Here is a 26671-nt window from a genome sequence, read left to right as displayed (position 1 = left end):
ACGTTATCGGAAGCCATCGACCAGCGCTATGACCAGCGGGCAGTGCAGTGATAACGCACATTAGCACCGCCGACAGTGGTGCGGTCTGTCGGCCCCCAAAACGTCGTCACCACCACCGCCCTACAGGTCGCTGCCGGATGTTGAAAGTTGATAAAAACCGGAAGCCGGAAATTAATGGATGTTTTATTATTGTTTCGGGAATGAAAATTGGTATAGCGGCTATTTTAGAGCCGTTGTACATGCTGGTGGTGGTGGTGGTGGTGGTGGTGTTGATGATGATGTTGATGTTGATGGTCAATAAAGTTTAACAACTTCCGGCCGTGGCGTCCGTCTACCGGCCCCATGGTCCGAGAACCACGCTGCCAGCGTGCATTGTGGCGAGTGAACCGAAGTGAACCATCCAAGCTGGCCTGGTCGTTAAGCATGGGGCTCCATTTTAAATGGCGTTGGAATTGGTAGCGCCTATTAAGATCGGACACCCCATGAAACATGAGTCGGCAACAGCAGCAGCAGCAGCAGCAGTAGGGCTTCTGCCATGTAATCAATCGCGCCTACGAAGTAGCTAAAGAAGTGGCAAAACGGACAACTGGAGCAACAGTAGCAGTAGCAGTGGTCGAGGACATTTTTCTTGTACGCGATTGCCATTAAGATTGCTGGACCTACCTATCGGCGGGGGTATCAGGTACTGTCCTACAGCCCAAACGGTGCCAATTTGGTCGAATGATTAGCAGATGCACAATGTCGATATGCGGGCGCTCGTAAACTGGAGACTACGACAGGAAGGTGCCTAATGGAAAGAGACAGGGAAGAGGAAAAGCATTAATAATTGTGTTGTTGTAAATGATGGCAATTCGACGCGTTATCAGAAAGATAAAAGGCGCAATTATGCTTCTTCCAATAAACGACATTTGCTTTGCTTTCGTGAGAAAGAGAATATATATTCTCTCTTTTCTGTACTTTTTCTTAGTGCTTTTATTTTAGACCATATTTAAGGAATCTACTAAAGAAAGGAAGTGTACGGAATTGATTAAAGATATTCAAATGTGGCAAAAAAGACAAGCTTCAAACAAGAAACTATGTGAAGGGGGTTCGCCTAAATAGAAATTCTGAATTCTTCTGCTCGTGGAATCGGCTTCAAAAATTGAATTTCAATTCACAGATCTTCATTTCTTCCTCGGTTTCACCGTTATCTCGAGCAATAAGGGATATTTGGCAGCTCTGTTCCACTTCCGATCCTCCAAAATCCTTAACCATAAAGGTCATGATGAGCTTATACCATCACTCCGGCCCGCTCCTCACAGAAGCTCTATAGGACTCCGGCCCGATACCTCTAAGCTCGCTCACGCTCACGTCCATCGATTTTCATTCTCGCCTAGCTTTACAAGATTTGCCTTCTTTCGCCGTGCGCCGGTTCTAGACTGAAGTCATCGTCATCGCCCTTACATAGCCAGCCAGCCAGCCAGCCAGCCAGCAGAAGCTTTATTCACTGGAAAACCAAGCCCCTCCCCGAAGTGGCCTTCGCATCAGGGCAGGGCGAACGCCAAAGGGGATGAGCACTTTTGTAAGGAAGCCTCTCGCAGTATCACACGAAAATCAAGAGTTAAGAAGGTGCTTATTATCCTAATGAGTTCTGGCGCTTACGCCGATATTACGCTTCTTATCCCTAACGAGGGAAGGTGGCGATGACAAACTTAAGATAAACTCACTGGCAAAGCAGACAGGAAGAACTTTGCAACAGTCAGTCTGGGGTGCGGCTTACAGGTCGTTGCAAACGGCCCGAGTTCTTGGCTCGGATTTTCTAGAGTCGAGCAAGGGGTTCGTCCCGCCGGCACCAGCGACAGAGCGACAGCGAAATGTTGCTGCCGTAAACTAGCGACGAGGCAACGCAACAGCCGGCACACCAGTTGAAAGTGAGCGAAACTGTATTCCCAAGTAACTGAGAAAGCTTCATTGTTCACCAAGCCTGCTGCGAGTATTGTTGAATATCAAAAACACGTAGGAAGTCGAAAAGCAAGCGAAGACTTATTTGTGAAAGTATCTTTAGAACATTTAAAGACGCTTAACGCAAGCCATTCCTTTGAAGCGATGCTATTTGCAGCAGGTTTAACCTTATACAATAAACTAGCGCATTCTATGGAGGCGATTCTTGCATAACGGTTTACTAAAAGAAGGGGAGAGAAAACGGCTCAATGCTCAATGACGCTGCCCGTGACAGGATGGTGAACTATAAAGATGACAAAGTTATGGCTACGGCTATCAGCAGCAAAAGGGACCGTACCCCGGAAGCCCGTAAACTTTTTCTCTTACGCACAAATGCTTCGTTATCACTCGTTGAATAAACATCATTATGCAACGGCATAAAACGCAATCGTTTTCAACAATATGGTTAGATAAACAAAAAACGGAGATAAACAAAAAACGTGAGAGAGAGAGAGACTCACATAAAGCTGATAGGTCCAAATCTAATTAAATAAGCATTAAAAATGGAAAGCTAGTCGACATTTTTTGCAACATCCTTGTTGCAAAGCAGACCATTGCACCATGTAAACAGTGGTTATTTGCATGACTTGACGTTTGCATCTTTTATGATGCGCTCACCGGAAGGCATCATTTATTAATTAGATCATCCGGGTTATGTAGAACGTTTCATTTCACCTCCGGGCTTATCACACGTCCAGTCAACACGCTGGGAGTACGCTGGTATGGACACTCAATAATGGACATGGTGCTTAGCCATTAAATGAAACAATAACGGCGGTTCCATCGTGTAGCGGTGCTGTTAGAATTGGTTTACTCAATGGCTGCAACTCGCTTAAAGTGATCTCAAACAAAAATGTTAAATGGTAAACTGAAGCGATATGCAATTTGCATAGAAGCAGCACACACCAAAAAATGTTCATAGACGTAGCATTATAAAACGTGCTTCGCAGGCAGGCAACGATTTGCGATCGAAACCGAACACAAAGCTGTCATGTTGAATGTTTAAACGGCGGATATAAATAACATCATCGAGTTTATTTGATCGTGCGCTGCGTCGGATCGGAAAACCCGCCGCATTGTTCACCGTCCATTGCGCCTGGATCGATAATAGGATACCCCGATAGGAACCTTCGCTAAGACAAACGTGGGAAATCGCCAACTGCACGTTCGATTTTCCAACCGCTTCTTTTTCGTGTGTCCTCCTCCTCGACTTGAATTCCGATGAAGGTTTCGGCATGGCACGGGTAAATCCCACCTCTGTTGGTCAGCATAGAGAGAGAGAGCACGGTTCGAAGTATAGACACTTCGATTGCGCGTCCACCACCGCGCTTAGGTACCCGTCGGATTTCGAAACCAGGGTGTCTGATAACCCGGTTGTAGAACAACATCTCCTACAACATTAGGGCTCGTAGCGGACAGTGCACGGACCTTCTTTGCCGTAGTCCGTAGTGAGTTGAGAATGTTTATTTTTACTGTGATAACATTCTCCATCCGGCCAATAACACGAATGGTTTTATCATTTTTATTCCTTCGCATGCACGAGCCTGGCGCAAGCTGGGGCCATTTCCATCGGAGTAAAACACTTGGCACCGGGGTGCATGGAGTGGAAGTGAAGAGCTTCTTCGGATGTCCGTCGTAGGGATTCATCTTTTTATGTCTCGAGCCACAAGACCCCGCCTGGACCGCTGGACGATTGGACGTTTATAATATCAAACGGATGTCCATCCTTCACTACACCACGGAGCACCAGTGTCTAGTGTCCCGGTGTCCGGATTGCAAGGAGATTCTGTTTCACTTGCGCTACCCACTCTGCTTGGTTTCCGATTCATTTTAGTGGCCGCTCTCAAGTAGGTCATCCTGACTGGTGGTGGTGGTGGTTAGCCAACTTTTCGAAGGGTGGACCAGACGCTCTTCATCGTTTGTCATCCAAATTTCAATGGGGTGTAAAACATGTTGCGTCTACACCGCCACCTCCTAACGGCCTGTCAGCAGACTGATGGCGAATTGGGTTGGCAGTCGTTGGCAGCGATGACATGCTCTCGTGTCGTGTCTAGTCTCCCATCTTCCATCCATAACGGATATTGGATTGGTTTCGGTCAACAATGCAGTCTCTAGTCTCTCAACAGAGCAAATAAAGAACTTTGGCCATTGGACGGCCAAAACTCGCTTTTGTCCAGCGGTTTCTGAGCTCACCGCAAACGGGCAAGAGGGAACGGACATCAAGTATGGTGGAGTATTTATTTTCAATTAGACTCCACTTGTCACTTTGGCGACATTACAATTTGTCTCCAATCTTTGTGCGTTTTTCGTGTCAAGGACGGCCAGGCACTGGCCAACGGTTTTTGGGTGTCCAACGATCCTTGGAATGCTTGTCCTTGTGATGGGTTTTTTCGCTCTTCAAAGCGGGGTTAAAAACAACTTCGAAATCGAAATTGAAAATGCGGTCAAGAGCGGATAACAAGAAATGGTCGGTATAAAAACGGTACGACCCTAGGACGACGACATTGTTTACAGGATTGGCGCCTGGGAGCAGACTTAGTAACGGACGGAATTTTCCTGGTCAAGCCAATTGCAATATGACAAAGGAAACATTGAAATTTAATTTCAATTCTTGATGCCCTTGTCATATCCTTCTATTGGATGAAAAGCCTCAAAGCGTACGAAAGCGAAACGAATATCAGAATGAATTGGAAATTGGACCAAGAACATAGAGTTGGAGTAACTGATCTTAATAAATATGATTGCTCCGACAGTCAGTGAACTCAGACGTTGTAGCTAAAGATAGCACGATCGTCCGACGGGGAATACGCAATCGGCAACAATTACGCTTTCGTTGGAAGCAAATGTACTTCCACTCGATGGAACTCACCAAAGAGCTACAAGAATACATGATTCATTTGTATCAATTTGCAGAGACTTGCCCCGTTCGTTTGGCAAATGGTTCCATTTCCCCGGTATCCATTTCCTATGGAAGAATACAGACCCCGTGTGGAATGTGGCGTACAATCTTCCTCTATATGGTATTCTTGGAATGAGGGTTGGGGGAATCCACACGCCACAAGGATCATTCGGATGATGTAGCACTTTTGTAGCGTCTTTATCTGGCTGTCCCCGCCCCAAAAAACCGACCATCGAGACCATGGGCGCTCCGCTTGAGCCCGGCTGTAATTATTGCACTGAAAATGGATCCGTGGGAGCCGATATGCCCATTACTTGACTTCTGTCGGAACGATAATGAACGAAATTGAAAGCATGCTCCATATTGAATTACCCCCTAATCCATGCGGTTTTCGGGCGTCGCCTGATGGCGCACGTTAGCCGCCTCCACCAGAACGATTCTCGGAAAGGAAGAGGAGGGGGGTTCAGAACCAGAGAACCAGAGTCGAACCAGGCTGTGGCCTATTTTCCGACCACGCAGAAAAGCCGGAAAAAGCTCCTTTCTTTACACGACAACCATCCAACCGGGCATTGTTCCAAGCCGAAGAGCCGAAGAGAGACACGATACGTACGTCGAATAAAGGCGTAGATGCTGAACGGATGAACGAACGAAAAACCAACTTGGTAAAGCCATTAACGGAGATCATTTACAAATAAATATTGCACCAAATACGGGCAAGTGGCCTGAGTAGGCGGTATTGCGACCACCATATTGTGGCGCATGTTCTTCAAGTTCCTTTGAATAAGCCAATGTAACTAGATTGTGCTGCTCAAATGTGACCACAAATCTTACCTCTGGGCTATAGCGATACACCAGTACATCCCATAAAGACAATAGCACATACGCCATCTTGTATAAGCTGACTAGATTGCTCAAGCTAATCTGTTCTCGGCCAGATCCGCGTAGGCATGTTGCCTAGCTACGGCGAAGCGAAACAAGACGCTCCAGTACGAGTCCGAGGAATTTGGTGGCGACTTGATCGAACCTGTTCGAGTGCCTGTTCTGGCTCTAGGACATTACTGAGCTTGCGGTGACACGGAGCCACTCCCGTTGGCAATCATGCCAACGCCAACTACAACAGCTATACCACCAGCAATCAGTCGACTGATCCCTCGCCAATGGCCCGCCTTTGCCCATTGCTCATTCGCACACTGTTTCGGACTTAATTAGTGCTACACCGAGTTCCCATCTAGTATTCGTAGCGCGTCTTACGGTTTACCGCAGTCCTGGTAACGGGCGCTATATAGCGTCTAGGTCATTGGTCGCCAAACATTAGTTGGCCGGAAACGAAGTTTCGCTACTGAAATTACTGATTTACTCGGCACACCGCAACCTTCCTCACGCTCCCGTTCGGGCATTGCGGATGTTCGAGAAAGACGACGACAACGACAACGACAACGACGGCGACGGTGACGCTAGTCGCTAGTCATCATCGTCACCATCATAGCGTACGCACCATCTGGCCGGAATGGTCTCAGCAGTGCTCCCGCTGGCACAACGGCATCTGCTTTGCGCTCAACCATGTAACCCACCTTCCCCTCCCCTTCCCAAGGGCATCCCGTTGTTCTCAACAGTTGGAGTCATTGTCCTAGGCCCCACCTAAGGGGCAACATGTTGTGATGTTGTGGCAGCGCAAAACAAAAACACCATTTCCTTAACCTTGTTACACCCTGCTGTGTCACGTGATTTCGTCCTCGTCTTTCCGACACTCGCTTCGTCTTCGACCAGCTTGGGGCCAGCGGAGAAGCCAGAGCCCACGTAGCAGAAACCGCACGCACAATGATCTTTCCATCAAAACTCTGTTCCAGAGTCCCAGAGACCTTCTCACCACGCCATTTCTGCACCTCAGTGGCTTAAAGCTTTTGGCCACCCATAGGCCAGGCGGTGCCAGGCGGTGCGGGAGGTAAAACAATGAATAAAGAAACTTGTTAAACGGAAAATTAATTAGATGATTACATTTCGGTCGCTCGCAGGTCATGGCTGACGACCCGCCGGCCGTAGAAGACAACACTCCATGTTTGTTGTGATTTCCCACTGAAGGAGCTTCCATTTTGCGCCTTACACACACACACACACGGATCGTGTGTCTAGACATTCTAGAGGGAAAGCGTCGGTATGCCATTTTGGAGCTAATTTCCACCGACGCCACCGCCTACGGTGTGAATGGCCTTATGAAAACGTATTCTCCCATTTCTACGCACACAAATAGCTTTTGATAGTTAAATTGTTTGGTAATGGGTCCGGGTTTTACATTTCTGTGCGCGGGGGATGTGCGTGAGAATTCAATTACCATCACCATACATACCACCGCAGTGACGACCAGCGCGTGAGTCAAGGAACGCCAACGCCAGCCAGTGTCTTTTGTTGACGATTGGTTGTGGTGGTGTATTTGTTGTTGGCTGATGGGCTGGTCGGCCCGGCCTGACCTGACCTGGCATGGCCAGGCCGTGTCGTGTCGTGACGTGTAATGTGCGTCATTACAGAGAAGGGTTTTAGTTGGATCGAACTTTGAACCGAACCGAGCGACCGAAAAGGTTCCGACCTGGAGGTGCCTGGCGGTTACCGACGAGACGAGAGGAGATCGATTTTGGGGCCGCCTGAACCTGGCATGTCAATTAACCACCCCCACCTCCTCCGTGACGGTCGTACGGAGCTAATGGGTGTGAAAATAGGCGACCTCAGGAAAACCCCTTGAGAAGAAGTGGTTCAGGTGTGTGTGTGTGTGTGTGTGTGTGTGTGTGTGAAAGGGACCTAAGAGAAGCAACACCTAAATCGGAGAAGCGCTAAGTGCTGCTGCCACTCTTTACAGTCCTTTCACCGCTGTGGGTGGTGTGGTAGACAGTAAGCTATCTCTTGGGAATTAGCTGAAGGTGTTATGATGATGGAGCAGGTCCTTGAATAGTAGGACAGTTTCGATTGAATTAAACGTTCCGTCACATCCAACACGTCAGGTGTGTGGTGCCTCTGCTGTCATCCAAGTCATGGTGACGACTCCATAGCTGAATGTCACGACAAAAAAGTGTTGCTTTTTTCTACATTGAGCTACATGTGTACGGGAATGGAACATGTTTTGCGATTCAGGATAACATTCTCATTAGCGATAGCGATTTTTTTTATGATTTTCAATCATTATGCAAATCACTTGTAGTCACTAAATCTGTGGATCAGAGAATACATCATGTTTGTAGAACTTGTTGATCATATCCCTATCATGATGCTGATGATGCTGATGATGGAAGTCAATCAACATTAAACGAAGCGTATGAAATGAAAATACAACAACAAAAAAAACACACACACACGAGCGCGAAATGTGTGGAATTCCTTTATCGATGTCGGGGCGGGCAACATGTTTACAGATCATAAAAATGTCATGCTAAATTAGGATAACGAAGAATCATGTACCAACGCAAATGTGATTTTGTGGGTGGTTCCTCGAAGGAATCCCGCGACTTCCCCGAAATATGACGTCTATTCAGCAGTGGCATCATGAAAAATGCTGTCCCAATACGCGCCTCACGCACATCGTAGCACAAGTACCAAATGCTGTCCGCTTGATCTTGAGCCCCTTTGTCGAAGAGTCTCGGGGCGCGTCTTGGTGGGTTAAACCAATCTGAACAGCACATCTGAAGATGGTACGCTCTGGGGAAGTGTGCTAAAGTATGAGGATATACCGAGTGTTGCAGTTCCAACTAAACTAGGCTCGGCTGTTATGATGAAGAGATCACATATCACAAGTCACAAAGAACAACACATAGGTTTATGTATTTTGCTCAAACGAGCCGTATAATCATAAATCATTCCCTCTTCGGAAGGCCTAAGCTGCCTTCGTTAGAATTTTGTGAGAAACCTCGGGTTCCGGATGTTGAGGAACTGAGGATCGGATTTTTCATTTCAAGAAAATGGACTTGCGTTATGCCGATACAATGGAACTTACTCTGAACTTATAAATTATTACTAACGTTGAAGACACTTTTTTTTAGCACCATAAAGCCGAACGAGATTCAATAAAGTGCCAAGGAAAGAGATCCTTCTTAAAATTCAACGCCATTATTGAAATATAGTATTTCGGAGCTAAGACAAGTGCTTTCGGGCGAACGACGTTTCGTATCGTAGGGCTTAAGTGGTTTAAATTCATTGATTGTACTACCTTCGTTACCACCCCGGGAGCAACAAAGGACAGGCAGCAAACATTAAGGTCGCTGCCGGTCGCTGCTTTCCATCACTCGGATACTTCAGTATCATCAACCGCAGTAATAATGGGCTAGCGCCCTCCACGGATAGATCGGCATCGTTGGCCCATCATCAATCAAATTTTCCCTTCGATCATCATGCGCCCAGGACGTGCTTTAAATGTATAAGCAATCCGCACATCCTACGCTGCACGGTGCTTAGGGTTGTAGCGCTGATACCAAAGAAGCGTTCCACCTTCCCGTTCCCAAATATTGAACATTGGAGAGACGTTTGTGAATTCAGCGAAAGAAGAAGGCAACAATTCGGCGTTTGGACTGCATCATTTGATTGTACAGTGTCTCGGGCATCGCGCGTATAGCGTAATGAAATCGATATTAAGCTAGCTTTGCTGTGGCCATTCAATGAATAGTTGTACTTACAATGGAAGGAAGACGTATTGATAATATTGAAATTGCCAACATCATTAGGTTAAACGCAATTTTCCGTTTCTCTCTTTCTCTCCAGGTATCACTGCAGTGGTCTGTTCACAGCCTTCTTCGTTAGCATCTTGACTCATTCTTTTTTTTTCCATTTTGCCATTTTCTCGCACAGACCTTGTATGCCGGTTGCTTCTTTGCATTGCAAATGAACGTTTCTGCATGTAATGGCCAATCAAAAACCCCGGGTTTCCCGGAAGTAAATGTGTGTCATTAAGGAACATCATGTATTTGGTTCGTTGGAACGACTATGCGGTGGTAGTGTAGCAGAAGCTTATCATACAACCTCGTCGACCACACTGTTCAGTTAATGTTGAAGACCAATTTGATTTGATAAATGTTTGATTTTCATTTCAGCGAAAAAATAAAACATCTCGAAGGTACCATTGAAAGATCGACAGCAGCCGATAAGCGTCATTGAGTGCTAAAAGTTAAAGAAAGCAGCAGAAACAAAGGATCCTTTCCATTGTTTGCACTTTCCAGACGTATTGAAGGCTGTCTAATAGTCTTAAATTAACATCTTTCTTCTTGTTGATTCTACTAAGCCTTATTTCACCGTCTTCGCCAGTCTTGAATGCTCCTTTTTACTGTTTGTGAATGTTCACACGCGCGAGACGGGGTTTGACCGGGCTCATTTACTGCAGAGCCGGGTGAGTACCTAAGCCATCATCATTATTCTTCGCGGCATTCGGGCCTTTCTGCGAAACATTTTCGCAAAAATCAGCCATCATCAATGGCTCGTTATTTGGCATAGAAAATGGTTTAATGTTTAATTAGGGATGCTGAGAAGAATGCTTAAAAAAATCATTCAAACGAAGAAGCATCCAAGTTTGCTTTACACAAAGTATGAAAACATAATTGTTGCGAAGAGAAACTGAAATATAGCTATAACTTTCACAAAATATCTTGTATCCCAAACTGATCTAACATAAATCCATTGCTATATCGTTGGCATAGGCCATGCTATGACGCTTCCCTGCACACCAGGAACCGAACCTAATGATTCATGCATAAGCAGGAAAATGTGGTTTGCTTCATCAAATTGAAATTTTCTCCACCCAAAACGCACATAACCGCAACCGAAAAGAAAACTCCCGAGCGAAAAAGGCTCCCCTTCCTGAGTCAACCTGGAGCGCATAATTTGTTTCATCGCCTCAGGACCCTGGATACGCCCGAAGAAGAAGCATGGAAAGAAGCGCAGTATGATGGTGAAGTGAAAGTGGCGGCCAACAACAACAACACAGAATGTGTGCCAGCACACTGTCTGGGAGCGTACCACGAGCAGGAACGCCTCATGCGGCTAGTATAAAAAGCGACAGCGAGTCACGGAGTCACCGAAAGCAAAATTGCTGGTAATGCAATTTAAATATTTCCGATAAATCAAATAATGCGTGTGTGAATGTGGTTCGAATGATTTTTCTTCCCCCCCTTCGCTCATACGCCACCATACAACAGGCACGGCCGACCGTGAAAGAGGTCAAATTGTGTAAAAATTGGAAGTCGCTTAAGATGTGTGCTGCAAATTGTATTTATTTTCGTTTCACGCTCTCCTCAACAGCTCACACAAGAGCGGATGACGAAGCTTAGGAAGAAGTGAAATACTTTGTAAAAGGGGCTTGATATGGACGATCACCAACAACAACAACAACAACAAAATGAAGGAAGGGTGTGCGTAAAAGTATTTCGCATAAAAAATAATCGAAAAACTTACCCTTACCTTCGCACACGCGCAACGTCTAAGCTAATGCTCCAATCTACCTGTGCTGCAACACTCAACAACACGTTGCTTGAATGGAGTGAGTGTTGCCCGTTTGTTCGGCTCGCCCCGGGTTTGTCGGTATTGCGATCATCATCGTCATCATCAACATCATCAGCGCCAAACCGGCCGGCCGGCCGGCCAGCCATCCAACCAGCCATCGCTGCTGGCAGCGGTTTCTATCAATCGACCGAAAATGAATCGAATTCTACCCAAAAAGCAGTTAGCGAGCGCCATATGCGAGCGAGAGCGTGAGCCACCTGAAGACACCTCCGGCAACCGTGTGATGTGCCTTTTTACGATGCCGATGGATTGAATTATGGAAATGTATTATTCATTGTTGCGAGCTAAAGATTGATGGAAAAACATTTCCACACCCCAAAAAAGAGCCCAACAACGTGCCCTCGGTCTAAGGTGGAACCTCCCGAGCAAACCACCGGGCGCCTAGTGTCGTATCTTCGTGTAAGTGATTTATTAGAATGAAGTTTTCGTATATTAATGATTGAACGATTGAATTCGAAATCGCGGTGATGGGGAATGCCGGTGACAAAGTGTTTCCCTCCTCGCTTCCATCGCGAATCCAAGTGAGCGATGACCTTTTCGAAGGTCCTGACAGAAGGAGTTATTCATTTTCTTTGAGGGGGGCCCATCTAAACAACCCATGAGCATATGTTTTGTCGAAATATGCTAAGTTAGGATGCAGATTTCTCTGCATAGACCATCCTCTTGGTTGCTCCAGAAAATTCTAATGATATGGACATCTCACACATACACACACAAACAGATAGACAAAATGACATTTCGAAGAAAGTCTGACAGCCTTCACCAATCATGGTGTTATTATTTCATCTCACGGAGAGCAGGTGTTGTCTGTCACATCAAAACAAATTTCATAATAGCTCACCAGCACCATAATTTAGACACTCTCTTCTCTGGGCCTCTGGGGGCACATCACAAATTGGAAAGTGTTAACCTACCTGTCAGACAATGCGCACACACACACACACACACACACACACACACGTGTGTGGTCTTATTATGCGCTCCATTAACCATGCTGAAAGCAAAGGCCACATCCTCCGGGCCACCGACTGTCATCCCGGGGAAGCGAAGGTGTATCCGTGCTCCCTTAAAATGGTCATTTTCACCATCGTTGCAATGCGGCAAGTAGTCCCGTTAATGTCATCGTGTGCCGGCCAGCCGGCCAGTGCCGTCAGAAGAAGTGACAAATAATGTCTTCACCGCAACCCCATCATGCCATTCGGCATGATGCAAGGCACGTGTCCGGATGGATGCATGCAGTGCAGTCCCCAGTCTCTCCGACGGATGACTCTTGGCTGAGAAGGCCACTTGCTGCATGCGGAAATTAGATTGAAGCGCAGCAACGGACTTCGCCCTTCAACATTCGCAGACACACGAAACGTACCACAAGGAATTTAAACCGGGAAGGCCACCACCGGTCAAACAAATTGCCCCGAGTGCCCCCGGAACTCTCCGGTGCCTGCATATTTGGACGTGCCCCGGTCCATGCCCCGAAAACCGGGCGGTCAACGCGTCACTCATGGTGCCTCCGTTTTGATGCATACGTGGACGGTACCTTTTCTCGCCCCGTTTTCATGGAAAACTGACTGGTGCTTGACATGGGTACGGTGAGGATAACTGCTCTGTCACCCTGGATCGCTGAGTTGCGGTCGAGAGATTAGAATGGAGGAGCGGAAAACCTTTCTGACCAAAAACATTTTCCCGGTTCACGAAATGAAGGTTTAGGTGTGCTTTTGTTGAAAGAAATCATAAATTATGCTTATCATGAAATCGTTAATAGCATCTCGAATGAATCCTTATGCGGTGAAGGAAAATTCGATTAAACGCACAATACACCATTAGGTTTTTTCACTAACGGTTTTAGGTTCACTAAACGTAGGTTTATCCGTCATTTTGGTTTAAGTGATGTATCAACCCGCGTCCATGATTTTTTTTGTTAATATATTGCAGTAATTTATGGTTTCTATCATTTGTAGTATCAGATTTTAAGCCCATAAATTGGCAAACCTGGAGAGAACTCTCAGTTCGATAGACTAATCGACAGTTCAGTTTTGCGAATTGAATGTTTCTTCTTGCAGAAATAAAAACGGGTTTTATATGATATTTTTAAAGCCGCTGTTTTAACAATATTATCATTTTCAGTTTTGGTAAAAGAAGCAGCATTGTTCATGACAATTACGCATGCATATCGTTTTATTAGCATACAATATTAATAATATGAGATCAACTAGCTGGTTTGACAGCACCGGTACAAAGGCGATTAAAGAATCGCAGTAAAAACATATATTTTTCTATAGCTAAGATCATTTTTCAACAATTTATCATCATTTATATTTATCATCAACTATTTGCCATCTTCATGAAATTATTGTGGCCGAAAAGTCGGAACACAAAAACATATTTTTCTTTTGCTGTCTCATGGATTTTTTAGCGGTTTATGCAGCTGCGTTAAAAATATGAAAGAAATAACATTTTATCAAATACACATAAGGATGGACGAGTCGCGTGTTTGCCGGAAACAAAAAAAAATTAGCGGTAAAGTGGTCTGAGTGGATGTGACTTAGGAAGAAAAGTAATCAGGAATCAGAATCGAAAAAAAAGAATTAAAAGAAAGAGGGAAGTCAAGGTGAATACTAAACGAATAACTTAAATTAGAAAACGTGGCATCATGCGATTCCTGCAACTGCCAGAAAGAGGACAGGAAACGGTTCCGAAAAACAGGATAGACATTGAACTTTGGACTTTGACGTTTCGACTTTTTGCGTGAAAGTGGTTCGAAATGAATGTCAAAAGAACCCCATTCTGAATTGCAGGTCATATTTTGCTCACATTTTCAGCCCGGATGCCCTCATGCCCTCAGTTGCTTTTTAATATTTACGACTACTTTGCATTATGCTGCGTTGATTTATCAGAACATTAAAATATGACGTCGCGTTTAAACCAATTTGCCTCACTGCCTACAGCAATCCGCTGCTTCCTTTCAATATTTAATGTCTGTAATATCGGATGCAAAGAAAAGAGCACTCGCTCGCGGATAGTGTTAAAATGTATTAGAAAAGCACCATATCAACCACGGCGGCAGCGTATGAACTATGGCATCGTGTGAACCGTTCGTTTTATGGCGAGCGCAGACTTTCCTCTTTTGCTCCATTTAAGCGATAAGCCTAGCTTGGACCCGTGGGCCCCGGGGGCGATGACATCGATTATCCCAACGACCATGTCAGCCGGTGATCCATCGAGGCACAGGCGACCAAACTCGACGGCGGCGGCGGCCGTCGAGGAAAATGTATGCGATTTTTCCCACCATGATTTCCCTGAAGGGATTCACTGCTTCGCAGGATAGCCAGGGTAGCCAGTAGCCGGGCTAAATAGGACATGCGGTTCGTGAAGAGATCGAGCTGAGGTTCCAGCAACGTGAATATATTTCAACCCCACTGTAAATCTTCATCCAATAACCGCCTCTCATCCATCAGCAGCACGGCAGCGCACGACGCCGCCACCGTTTCGGGTGCGCATAGATCCTGAATGGCTGTCCAGCCTGACGACGTACAGACTGACGACGACGACGACGACAGGCTTATCGCACCCGGGCGTCTCCATCGGCCCATCGGAAATTGAGTGGCGTGATCGTGCCTCCTCCCGTTCGCTGATGTGCATCTTATTCTATCTTCTTTCTAAATCCATTTTCCCCAGCCTTTCCTGTCGTTCCTGAGGGGCTTCCTTGCCGGGGTGGAAGTCGCAACTGTGCATTGTTGAGCGTAAATTGAAAATGAAAATTTTCACCATCCTTTTTCAGCTACTCGATAATAAAACTGCTTGTTTTTAGTACAACACGTGAATTTAGTAAAATTCGCAATGTGTTGTTTAATAAAATCCCTGAAGATTATTGTAGTTTGAGATAAGAGTTGGTGAAGTTTAATTGTTTTCTGCTGTGAGAAAGAGAGAGAGAAAATGCGATCCAGCCTCAGTTGTATTTGAAGTGAAGAAGTAGAAGAAGAAGAGATGCCTAAACTGTTATCATTACAAAGCAATTGCCAATTGTTAAACTCAGAAGGGTTTAAAGAAGAGTGAAGTTTAAAGTTCCTTTTCCTCATTTAACTTGCAGCACATGCACCACAAAATGAGTTTAAGGCAAAACATGGCTTGCACCCCCTCTCAGCATCCTCTCCTCCAGTGGCCAGCACCTCTTCAGGGCCAGGCCCAGGAAATGGATGATGCAGATGGTGAAGATAAACGTTGAAAATCGGTCACGTGCTGTCAAACCACGTGGCAAACGGGCCACTTTCCGATGTGGTCCGGTGCCACTCTGTCGGCAGAGGAAGTTCGTCGACCATCTTCCAGACAGGAGGATTCCCGGCTCGTGACTTACGGAAATTGAACTTGTTCTTATTGCGGCCGAGGCCCATTCGAGGGCTGGACGCGACCTGAGGTGGTGCCTTCAGGTGGGGAACGGCTGTTCTCGGCTTTTGAATGCAATTTTGATAGCACGAAAAAGATAGAGAGATAACCAACCAACCGGCCTAAGCCCTTCGGCAACGGCAAACGGCGTGTAGTTGCTAGGTCAAAATTTATGGCCGGCCATTCGGCGCGTTAGATAAGCTGCCACTGAGAAACGAAATGAATGAATCTGGTAACGACTGATGGTGAAGTTAATCGTCTTCAGGTTTTTATGGGCAACCGAAAACCCGACGGCCATTTTCGGAGCGGCCAACCCGTCCCGCCCCGCCGCCATTTCCGTCCGACATCCGAGCAACAACCGAGCATTATCTACCTCAAATCCACGGTGGTCAAATATCCGTCGGCAGCACACCACCCAGCCCAGTCTAGCAGCAGATGGGGTTGAGGCTAACGATGGCTTCCGGCAGTCCGGCATTGTGTATGGCTTCCATCAAGGGAATGTAAAATGCCTCGAAAATGAGCATCGCCGAACGTCATTATGGGCAGAATTCAGGGGGGGGAAACTTACACCTTTGCATTTCGTGGCACTCCTCGGGGCTCGTATAAATATTGCGAATATTGCGAAAGCTCTGCCGCGGGAAGCATTTAGAAGATGGTGCAAGAGTATAAGGTGGGGTTTCGGTGGAAAACAATGAAGACACCGTGATAATGGTGGTGATTTTTGGAGATCTTCCAGTCTATATACCAGGCGACGAAATTGATAAATACGGCCTGGAACTGGAGTCATTGGTATATTATCAACTTTATTTATTTTTTCTGTCTATTTGCTAGGAAATAAACTCACAGGTTCACTAAGTAGTAGTGAAATGAAAGGAAAGTTATGGTGGTTACAGCTTGTTAAACATTTTTATTCCAATTCATGAAACCATCTGTAGAACTTTTTTTCTTTAATAAGTGCTCCAGTAGAAAGTAGAATAAAACTCAATAAACCTGCAGTGTATGTTTTCACTTATCTAAAGTTATCAAAACAATAGTATAATTAGGTTTCAAACTAAAAAGATTCCATCCCGGAACTAATTTTTCTTAATTGAAGTCATATTTTATCAATGCTGCCGAAAACGCCCAACATAGGTACACCATCAATAACCCAATTTTCAAACCAAAAAAGTATGCTCCAAAAACCTTCTCTCCGCAAAGAAGTATTTTATGTTTCCAAAGCAGCTGGCAAACAGCTTCATTGTTTCACTTTTTCACTTACAGTTCAATTCGATGCTCTCCGATGCTGAAAGTTGGTTCCACCTCAATTGCTTCCCACGTCAATCAAGGCCGGTATGTGAGCTCCGCGCACCTGTAATCACAAGCATTGGCTCGGATACGCGCCGAAAAAAAAAACCAACCCCGAACTGCAGCGAAGTTAACCAACTGTAAATCACTCCGGGCGGTGTTGCAGTTTCAACAGGAACCATTCAACCCGTGGAATCAGCCCCAGGAAAGGCTAAAGTAAAAGCGGACGCGAAAGCATGATAAATGTGCTCCGGCGCGTGGTAGCTGCAGGTAGCAACTTACTCGGCGAAGGAAGCAGCTTCGTTAATGTTGCTGTTAAAGGAATATTGATGATCGGTAGCCGGAAGAGTAATGTTATTTTGATTACACGACGACGCATGGAAATGATGATATACTTAGCGGCAGCACGGTAAAGTCTTTCCGGGTTAGACATTCTCGTCTGCAGCACTGTACGTGACGGTTATTTGTCAATAGCGTTTGCTAATGAAGTGGAAACGTTATGGTAAAGTTTCCGCGTGTCTTGCAAAACACGGGAACTGCGGATGCAATTAAAGCAGGAAGCAGTTGGAAAATGTGACGCTTAAAGCTTTTATGAGTAGCCAGAAACATGGTTTATACGCAATAATTTTAAGGTTATGTTACTTATAATAACAGCCAATTTTGCGAGACGAAGTTGCTGAAAACCAATTCTTGAAACTCCAAGGATCATCAAAGTAGTCAATTACGCATCAATGCAAGAAAGGGAATATCACAACAATGCTCTTGTATTCAACAATATTTCCCAGGAAAAGAACACGATTCTAGCATTTCGGCTTTGTTTTTTTTTTGTTCTATAAAGCATGTTACATCCTCTCGGTACACTCGGTCTCCTGTTTGCATGGAGCGCGAAGCAAGAAAAACTCCCCGGCAATGAAAACATCCTCCGAAAACAAGCAGCTCATTACCCAATCATACGCGATCGCATCACGAAATAATGACAAAAATAATGCTAATAAAAATGTCGACTTTACGTCACGGCAACGACGACGCAACTGACACGCCCCATAGCCGACTGCTGTCGACTTCCTGAAGCCCGCAGCTGGAGATTTTTTATTTGCGGGCTTCACTACCGCAACGTGCGATGCAACGTGAACCATGCTCGGGATGCTCGGGAATCAAAAAAGCTCAGCACCGACCGACAACATAAAAACAGCAAAGAGTTAAGCCTGGAGCAGCTGGAGCGTCGCTTCCGCAAACGCCCTGTTTGCCTGGTAACCTTTCGGCTGGTGTCAGCCTCCAGCATACAGCAGGCAGCGGCAGCGAGAACTTTCGTGAGTGTCGCTTCCTGGGAGCAAACCACCCCAACCCGCAGGTTCAGGTTTGGATGAAAAACCAAATATCATTAGAGCGCGACCGTGAGTGAGAATAATTTTACGCTCCATCATAAGATAGGAAGAGGAGAAAGGCGCAGTGTGGCTGCTGCAGGGCAAAAGCCGGCCACACCCGAACACAGAGGCGCACGTGTGACATTTGCAGGCACGTGACAAGTGGCACCAACCAGCCAAAACCCCCCGGCAGGATGGTCCGGATGATGGCGCTGCTACACACACATCCCATCACATCCCATTTGAACCTCGTTGTACTGGATCCAGCGGGTGGAAATGGAAAGCATTGGGATTTTTCGAGCTTTGGCCATTCGTTTCCAACGGCTTCTAAATTAAACGCAGCGACGAGCGTGGCGCGATAGGATGGAAAAAGAAATAACAGCATCGCAGGAGCCATCGCGGGAAAACTGACAGCGTGACGGTGGAGTTAAAATGCAGGAAAATAGCAGGCGCGACATGTAAATAGGATGAGCACAGAAGGGAACAAAAGGGAACAAACGGTTGTTGGTTCTTAATTTTGTTTTGAAAAGAACGGTGACAGACGAGACAGGAGCGAGAGAGAGAGAGAGAGAGCCAGAGGTGAGGGTTTTGTTAAATATTTTCCTCGGTGAACCCCATATTGCATTCCTGCGTGACGAATTTTACTTACATTAAGTAAGGAGAAAGAGTGAGTGAGTCACTGAGAGAGGGAGAGAGAGAAAGAGAGAAACAGAGAGCGAGTAATGTGAAATGATGACGGATGATGGTTTAAAGCTTTGGATATCATTTTTTATACACTGAAAACACCTGACGAGTTCAGCCTCGCAAAGGATCGACATTTCAATGGATCCTGGACCCTTCCTGGTTGGTTAAAGTTGACGATTCATCTCATTGAGACCTTTCCAGCACATAAAGCACACACACACACACACATTCCGTGCCTCCCTCTCCATCCCGTTAAGCTCGGTAAAGTGATGCCAAATTCAAATAAAACTTTGTCACCATTTTGACCGGTGTTTGCATTGAATTTTGATTGCACGGCCCCTTTTTTCCCGCTTCCTGCCGGTACGGTGGGTACAAGGGTTACTACTATACCCCTAGTTAAAACTTTCCGCCGCATACATGGCCACTAGCTAGCATGTATGGGCGGCGAAAGGAAAACACAAAGCATAATCCGCATAATGTTTTTGACAGCGCTCACACCGGCAACCGGGAAAGCGCCGTTTTTTCCCCCAGTTCTTTCTGGAGCCGATGCCGAAAAGCAACCATGACATGGGGGCTAAAACCACAAACCCGGCAGCTCGGCAACCCGGCCCGGCACTCCGGCAGAATGGGTTCATTTGCTGTGAGGAAAAGAGAGACAAAAAAATAAAACACAAACTTTTCCCCGGTTTTCGGCGTTACAATATGGCCAGGGAAATCAGAACTTAGTTTTTGGCGAACGGAAAACTCGAAGCTCAAATGAAAAATGATGCCACGAGCGCGTACACGGCGGCGGCGGCGGCGGCAGGCGGCGATGATGATTTACATTTTGGCTGCTGCTGGTTCGGTTGTTGTTTGATTTGGGAAGGTCCGGTCATTTCGGGATGGTTTTTGGGGAGTTCGCGTTGGTGGCAGGCGTGCAAATGGGATTATTGTAAACCAGTGTTTGTAATAATAATTAATTCATTTCGAAACCACCACCAACCGGCCATCAAACGAAAGTCAATAAAATTAATCTATTTAATTTAAGGGAAACCATGCTGTGCATGAAGAGAGTGTGATGTTCTGAAAGTTAGAATTCAGATCATTTAAACATGATGTGCTAGAGACAACAGTTGCTCATTCTAAATTCAATGTTAGTTTTAATCAATAAATGCTTTTAAATAACAATTCATATTAGCTTTAAAACTGTGAACTGTATGCCAACAAATTCATTCTTTATAAAAGTGACATTTGAGATTCGAGAGAGTAAATCAAATATTTTGAACAGGAGATCAATCAGGCAGCAACAGAGTCTTTAATTTTATCAACATTAACTGGACAGGACGTGAGTACACATGTCGATGAAATTTCATGGAGCAAACTCGGTGATTGTGGATTTTTTACTATATTCTATATTCTATTTGGATTCTAGATTGCAGATTCTATTTGGCTTAATAGAAGCACGTAAGAGCCACACGTGTGGCGTAATCCTTGAACCTCGGAACGTACATACACTGCACATGAGAGTGAAAAGGAGAGAATTCATAGGCTACACCATACAAAGGCTAGCTTTTATACGCGGGAAAAGCTTCTTCTGCTACCAGATTCTCGAGAATCGTCACTAGGAAGTAGCCAACATGAAAAATGCAACCATTGAAATAATCGATTTTCTATGATAAATTCATCGTACACGATTTTACCATTGAACTAAGCCAGATTTGAATTGAAACATGTCAATCGTTTGAAAATAGGTTTTCCATCTTTTCTGTAATTAGCATCTTCGAAAGCTTTCGATAATTCTGAAAATTGGGACTATAGTCAGAAAAACTGTGATAGTATCGGATGATTTTCTATTGAAATTAGGTGTATGATACGACGCCGTATATCCTCTGGTAGCTGGTTGAGCACATTAGTGTTTACAATACCATTACATTAATTACAACTATTTAAGGATACTGTTAACGTAACATGCTAGCACTACAAATCTGAGGCAGTCTTATTTCAAACTCTAGTAGAAAGGACAATACGTTGTTCTTAGTTAAACCAATTCAACTACAAGAAAATATCGAGTTCATGGAAATTTGTTCTATCTTATTATGCCTAAAAGGTGATTAGATGGATTTAAAAAAAATAGCCAATCTGGAACATCTGCCCCAAACCAAATGTCCATTCGAAGCAATCAAAACACTCACCACCAGTTGTCGGTAAACAGAAGGGCTAAAAACGGGACCGCAAAATAGACAAAGCTACTGAAACTGTTCAGTATTGACCAATTTGTGCCCCACCCAAAAAAAAAAGGGGTCAAAACTCATCCGAAAAAGAAGAAGTACGGTTTGCAAATGTGCCACGAGTCCGTACTAAGGAAACCAAATGCCATTTGTCTTTCACGGGATGTATCCAATCATCGGTTACCTTTTCTTTGGCTCTACACGCCACGCCGAGGGGTGGTGGTGTTGATGTGTCCAGCGATCCGTTTGGTCCGGGGCTCCTCGGCACTCCCCTTTTCGGGATGCCTTCCCGGCCCTTTGTGTGGTGAGCGGGAACGTTGTCCGAAAGGATTAAGTCGTTTGTTTCAACCTCCTTACGGTTTGGTGCGGAAATGGGTGGAGTCGTTGGTCGGTTGATTGCTTTCGTGTTCTTCCAGGACCCGGGGAACACCCCCGCACAGCAAACTCATGTACCAGTGAATTGTAAATCTCCCAATCCGTCCTGGATGGACGGCAGGATTGGCTGCTGCCATCAGTGAACCCTTCCTTCGATTCCGCCAAAGGTCTCCTCCGTCATGGCTCACCGCTCACCGGGAGGACATTTCCTTTGCTTTTTTGGCACAGTTATCCGCCACATTGAAGACAGTCGGTTTATTCGGATGTAAAAACACGAGAATTGGGCACCCTTTCTGCACCACTCCCCTGGAATTGCCGGAAGTGACAATCTAGAGACTGGGCGATGTCCAGGATACAGTGACAGTACAAGAAAAGGGCCTGTCAAGGTTCCCATTTACCTTTCGGAGGTTTCGGAGGAACGACAGAGAGATCGAATAAAAAAATGGGAACGGAACCTCGAATCTGAAGGATCGGAACGCAAATCATGCGTTCAAGACGCATGCGGACCTAGTTATCGGTCCGGACTATTCCGGTCCGGAAATCCCGGCGTCCCGGCGACGAAGGAATGTCTAACCTTTTTCCATTTTCACTTTTCACCTCTTTTGCCTTTTGCTCCATTTTTGGCCACCAACGTAGTTTAAAGGACAGACGCACCGAGGCGCATCCATGTGCGGAGGAGCTAACACTGGCCACTCAGGATGTCCTGCGTTGTCTCCAAGCATCGGTCGATTCGGTTGAATACAAAACAGGGAAATACAGATGCTTAACCAGCCAAGTGTAAGAGGAGCAGATTAGCATCAGCATTACGCTGGTGGAAAGCGACGAAAAAGGGGGGGGGCTCTCGTTGACGAATCAATGATCAGCGTTCTTATCAGAGCGATGGAGTGTGTAAACGTGATAACGGGACATGGACTGTTGCATTCAGTATCTTGAGGAGGCTTTGTCCCTTTTGAATCCAAAAAGGAATGCTAAAATATTACCTTAAAAAAGCATCTTCCTTGTTGATATGGTTATTAATAAGTTTCAATCAACACCTTAGACAGATTGTACTAAAATGTACTAAATGGCATTAAGGATCCTATATTTTGAAAAGAAAAACATAAAGTTGTTTAAAAATAATCGTAAAATGGCCTTACGAGAACTTTACAAAACCAATTGCTCAACCTGTCGCTCAACATTAACCAGCGCGTTCAAAGAAAAGCCCACGGGAGCAAATCTTCAAAAGTCCCCCGGTATCGTAGCGTCCCATGCCACGTCGCACACCAAGAGACTGGCCCCCCACACCACCGAAAATCCCGAGATGCGCCAGTCATGCATATAGCTCATATGTGCTTATCGTCGGCACACTTTATGTCTCTATTGATTTTACGAAACATTTCTCTCCGCCATCAACGCCAGATTATGCCTGCCAGCGGTACCTTCTTGTTCGTGGAACAAGTCTCCTCGAAGAGGGAGGCGAAGAATCCCTGGTATAATCCTGACGACCGTTGCGTTAACTTTCCCCCCTGTGTTCGGTTTCTACTTATTCGCCATTTTCTTGCGCTACATTTTGTACAATTTTGCTCTTCGGGATGAACGTGTGAATCGAGATTTACGTGGCAAAGGCAATATCCTGCCAACGCTACCCATTTGCTACTATCTTGTACCTGTTGGTACAACACTACTACTTGTTCCCCGGGATGTCGTACCCCCTCCATGACCATGCCTTTCCTAAGGGCCAACGCTGAATCGGTTTTGTCAAAAGATTGTAGTACGCACAGGGTATAGGGGGATGGGAAGCACAGTTGTGTGCAGTAGATAGCAACAGCGAACGTTACATTGAAAGCATCATTGACGGTTACGGCGATTACAATGGGACAGGGTCATATGCTTTTGCTACCAAGCTATCTGGAGACGAGGGAAATTGGAGGGGTGAGTACAAAAGCTTTTTCGATTACCTCGGTTTACCTCTATCAACAAGCGAGGTAGCTCGCTAGTAGCAATAGTAACGACATATCCCCCTCCAGTACCATCAACTTCAGGTACAAATCTTGGAATCCCTTCGCGCGACACATTGTCCAACACCTTACGTGTGGATCTGTCTAGGGGGAGGGAAGGCGTTACCACGTCGAGATAGGCATAAACTTTCCCACAAACGGATAACGCACACGTACACACAGGGAGAGAGAGAGTGTGTGTGTAACCACATGTACACACATTTACGTTAAAATAGGTTTCTCCCCGTAGAGGGGCCAGTAGATGGAGCAGCAATTTCAAATTAGATAACACAATTTATCGCCCAACCGACATGCACCTTCCGCTACTCCTCTCTCTCTCTTTCCGTCTCTGCCTCTTCTACTCTTTCCTCCTAGAAGTATAGCTTCTCTGCGTATCTTCGTAGGAGCGACGAGGCATCTCTACTGTGATGCCTAGAGCACTCTAGATCCCAGCACCCTCCAGTCTCCAGCGCGTATCCGGCGGGCAAATCCGGCCAGCTAGTACACGCATGTTTTGCCGCTTTATCGAAGCAGCCCACGGCCAACGCCGGGTCGTTGCTAGTCTCGGTGCCAAGTTTTGTCAAGTTCGCCGGGGCGCCTACTACGTCGAAACCGGTGATGAGACTGTTCCGCCGACTTCTAATGAGTTTTGCCGGATAGCGGTTGTGGCTATTGTGTACCGGGATGGGGGGTGCGGCGAGGATGTGGATCGTATATACGCCACAAGTGCTTCTGATAAGCGCCGTTAAACTTCGATCGGATACTCCCTGTCACAGCAGGTCGTACCTTCCGTACGCTTCCGGGCTTAAGCGGAATTCCAGTGTTGCTTTGATGCGAGCTGAGAGATGGCTGCGAGAAAGCTCTTGCGTCTAGAATCGATTAAGGGCCTAAGAGGTGGTGGCAGAGGACAGAGGAGTTCAACGAGGGTTTTGAATGCTAATTAATTTGTATTCCAAAGTGACAAATGCCACTGCCGCGCGTCACGGACATTCTATTTTGCAAATAGATTCTAATTAGAGTTTTCAAACAACTAACAAAGGTTGACGAAAAAAACGAAAATTGAAACAAAACATGAGGCCATCAAAACACGTTTATCCGGCTGCCTATATGTCATTCGCGTGACGTTGTAGCCGCTGGTTTGGGTGTGTTTTGCTTAAATTTTGTTTCGAAATTAAATCCCCTCCTAGCTGGTCCACCTTGAAGCTCCTTCCACACATCACAACGCTTTCAGTTTCAGCGCAGGGCAAAAGGCAGCAAATTAGAATTTCGGGGCGTAGGTTATCCCCTTCAATTCTGGGTCATAATCAAGAGTGCGAAGAAAATGAGATGCAGACGCACCGAACACCAAAAACGGGCGGCTCTCGGTCAAGAGGAAGAAGACGAAGATTGCTCAAGGCTTATGCATGATTTATTTGATGAAAATTTTATACTCCTCACCCACGAGGAGTTTCTACACCTCCCTCCGGTACTAATGGGTAAAAAATCACACGGAGGTTGATGCGAATTCAGGGACCGAGTCCCCGCCAGCCAGTGAAAAGATAAACAAATTCGCATTGAAGCCACCATTTCGCTACGAATGCTGTTGGCGTTGCTGCCGCACCGACTCACACACCGACACACCGACACACATACACACACAACGCCAGTGACGAAGATTGTTTACGGCGTTGAAGAAGAGGAAAATTAAGCATTTTCGAGGCGTTGAGCTGCAAATAGCATAGAAGGAAACGCCGTGGATCCGCCGACGCCGATCTTTCTTCGCGTGCTTAAAGCCCGCTAATAAGCGGAACTCTGGCAGCCGAAATGTTGAATGCCCTTCTCTAGAGCGCTCGAATGTCTAAGTGTGCGGCACGTGCGCGCCCTCGCCCTTGTTGAGTCGAGACGAGACGAGCGAGAGAGCGGTTGGAAAATATCTCAATATAATTAGAGCATAGCAGACATAGTAATCCGTTTTTTCCCGCGCACGAGCTTTCCCCCTTATCGCAGGAGCTGTTTGCCGTCGCCGTCGCTGGTGCGAGTTTAGCGGAGTGCAAAATGGAATGGTATCGAGGGTCATAATTCTTTACGCTCCGACTCGCGCGACATGGTCAACTGGTATGCTGAGGGAGCGAATGCTTTTTTGGGGGTTGTTTTTTTTTCTTTCTTTCTCTCGTACACGGCAGCAACCATTTCAAACCACTCACCACCCATTTCGGTTCCAGGAATGGGTTCCAAAAATAATTGAGTTGGGAATATATGTGTAGAGCTGCAATCAATTATGCAATCACGCTGGGAAATAGCAGCGGTTGGAGTGCTTTCTGGTTGCGAGCAACGAGCCGGTCCCGGCCCCGGCCCCGGCCCCGGCCCCGGACCTATAGTTCGTTTTGTTAACCGATTTTGTGGCGGTGGTCGATGCCTTTCCCCCCGATGATTGGTGCGTCCGTAAATTGATTAGAAATAAACTTTGCGCTTCAGCTGAAGCGCAACAACATACAAATAGCCGCAGTACTGTGTTACAAAAGCAATTAATTGAAAACGGGCTATTAGTAGGAGCTACTGAGGGCATATTTATCATGATGAAAAAAAGTATGGAAAGCATTGCAATAATGAATTGGAAAGAATTCTGCAATATCAACAAAATATGAGCTTCTCAGAGTTTGTTTGCAAATTCAACATGCCCTCTCAGAAGGTTTCCCACATGTCCAAATGAATACAGCAGATGATTAGCTGAAACCGTATGAAACCGAAACCGAAACCGAAAGGATCGTTTTCTTCGACATGTTCGACGTTGAGTTGAGTGGAGTTACTTTATCAAGGGACGCCACGCCACGTTCCACCTTCTGGCTTCACGTCAACCAGTCACAGAGCTCGGAACGGAGACAAGTCACGCAGATATGAAATTCGAATTTTGTGCTTACAGCTGCACCGCCGCAACCTCTCACACCATTCTGACCTCTCGTCAGCGGTACGACGGTCTTTTATTTTGCAATGTTACCCCTCACTCACTCACTCGAACGT

General features: G+C 45.9%; 1 protein-coding gene across 2 annotated transcripts in view; it reads right to left on the bottom strand.

The window, feature by feature from the left end:
- The window catches only part of LOC125954082 (uncharacterized), a 123057-nt gene that overhangs the window by 92804 nt on the left and 3582 nt on the right, over positions 1–26671 (bottom strand). For both annotated transcript variants that reach the window (XM_049684083.1, XM_049684084.1), the window contains one exon: positions 664–787. The gene's annotated coding sequence lies outside the window, so the exon portion shown is untranslated. The remainder of the gene's footprint in view (positions 1–663; positions 788–26671) is intronic.

This window comes from Anopheles darlingi, chromosome 3, assembly GCF_943734745.1.
Source record: "Anopheles darlingi chromosome 3, idAnoDarlMG_H_01, whole genome shotgun sequence".
NCBI classification, from domain to species: domain Eukaryota; kingdom Metazoa; phylum Arthropoda; class Insecta; order Diptera; family Culicidae; genus Anopheles; species Anopheles darlingi.
This window is presented reverse-complemented; position numbering and strand designations above follow the sequence as displayed.